The sequence below is a fragment of the Limulus polyphemus genome, unplaced genomic scaffold, assembly GCF_000517525.1.
Source record: "Limulus polyphemus unplaced genomic scaffold, Limulus_polyphemus-2.1.2 Scaffold4552, whole genome shotgun sequence".
Taxonomy (NCBI): Eukaryota; Metazoa; Arthropoda; class Merostomata; order Xiphosura; family Limulidae; genus Limulus; species Limulus polyphemus.
In genome coordinates, this window is record NW_013670162.1 from 42422 (window position 1) to 44521 (window position 2100).

A 2100-nucleotide genomic window follows, 5' to 3' on the forward strand; every position below is an offset into this window, starting at 1 on the left:
TGGCTTGTGTATATCGTATATATATATATATATATATATATATTATTCATACCTTCGGTGTATAGGACGCAAGAAGATTTTGACATCATATTTTGGGGAAAAAAAGGGCGTCTTATACACCGAAAAATACGGTAAATAAAAGCAAAAATATTAAATAAAGCTAGGACTATTATTAATAAAACCCTGAATAAATCAAAATGTTATAAAAATTACTGTTGTAAATGGTTACCAAATTATTAAACAATTATTCTAGAAATATATATCTTTTCTTGAAGGTTAGAAATAATTATTGGTATTTGTTGATAAGGGATACGTGTAATAATTTTTGTTATCACAGGTTATATTTGCAATTATTTATACACTTCTAAAAGTGAAATTGACATGCAATTTTGAAGATACACGGAAGAAGCAATGAAATTTGAAAATCTCTAATTAACAAATAACTATTAGTTATCGTCTATTTTTAAGCGGAAAGTTACACAATGGTCTGTCTGTGTTATTGCCACACGAGGATCGAAATCCAATGGTTTGCGTTATAAGCCAAAAATTCCCACTGAGCCATCGGTGGCTATTGGGTATTGACAAGCTTTACGAAGTATGTGGCAACGCCCAAACACTGATAGGATAAAGCGTTACCCTGGTGGGTATTATTTGCAGATGTGACGTTATATCGCTGAACGAATAAGATTGGTGCATCAAGCTGCTGTCTGGGTGATATTACGGTATAAATTCTACGAATGGTAACACTTGAAGAAGATTGGGTGTACGGTTACTGTTTGGACGTTAGTATCGAGGCCTTAATTTTAAGTTTGGTGATTGAAGATTTTTCAGCGTAAAAGTAAGCTCATTCATTTTATTTTTATTGTATACAGTTAGTAAGTTAATATTGAAAACGATACTCTGATAGTTACAAAATTCCTGGGAGTTTATTACTGATATACCAAGTACTTAACGTAGCAATACTGCTAGTACGGAAATGGCATTTATACAAGTAATGGCTAAACAGTATCCATTATCAGTATTACATTCACAGTATCACTTGGCAGATTAGATTTCTATAACTGTGTTTTAAAATGTTTTCTGGGATTTTATATGGTATAGGGCTAAAGCTTTAATGGAACAAATTATGTTATGTTAATATGTGTTATCACATATGGTAAAATGAGAAAAGCTTTCACTTTTTAAATTAAAGTTCAGTGCATTGATATATATTACTAGTTATATTAAATACACTGATATTATTTAAACTACAAAAAATAAATTTCACCATTGTATTTATACTACACTGAAATATTGCACTTAGGCTTAGAAGTTAGAAGCACCTAGATAAACCGTGAGTTATAGGTACGTGTTAAAGGTAAACATGAAGCACATTTATTATTATATTTACCACTTGTCATTGTGTTATTGATTTTTGGGGGAGTTTCACCAACCGTTAGAAAAATTTCAAAAGATACAAACTGGATTGAAGTTGCAAGTGGGATACCTCAAGTCTATGCTGGGACCCTCCCTTTTTTGATATACATTAATGATATTTATAAGAGAATAATCAAAAATAGTTCAAGTTTGCTGCTTACATTAACATTTTGTGTGTAGTTGACTGTTTAATGAATCTGTTAAGTAATGGAAAATGGCATTTAATGAAGGCAATGAAAGGGAAATGCATTTGGACTACCCTAATTTAGACTGATTACCATTTTGACGGAAGTCAACTCAATCCTGTTATAGAAGTAAAGGATTTTGATGATGTGGTCGATCATCCTCTTGTTAAGCCTTCTAGGCAGTATGTTGGAAGTTGGAAAGCCAGTGGTTGAATCTACATAAGTATTGAATACAAGTCAAAGGAGGTGTAGTTTCTTAGTACTGAGCTCTGGTTAGGCCTCATTCAGATTCTTGGGCTTCTTATTTCAATAAGAAAAGAAACACTGAGTTGTTGTGAAGGCTTCAAAGGGAAGTTGCTAGGATAATAAGAGGTTAATAATGGCTGGAGATGGCTTGAATGGGTAATGAAGAAGAACTTTAATACAAGTTTAACATAACAGCAAATGTACAACGTTTCGACAAGGTCTTGTCATCATCAGGTAACCTGAATATAAAAAT

The 2100-nt window shown here is 32.1% G+C and overlaps 1 protein-coding gene across 2 annotated transcripts in view; it reads left to right on the top strand.

The window, feature by feature from the left end:
• Positions 1-670: 670 nt before the first annotated feature.
• The window catches only part of LOC106471335 (WD repeat and SOCS box-containing protein 1-like), a 28632-nt gene continuing 27202 nt past the window's right edge, over positions 671-2100 (top strand). The window contains exon 1 of one of the 2 annotated variants that reach the window (XM_022399949.1): positions 671-838. The gene's annotated coding sequence lies outside the window, so the exon portion shown is untranslated. The remainder of the gene's footprint in view (positions 839-2100) is intronic. The other variant, XM_013931935.2, reaches the window with a different exon arrangement.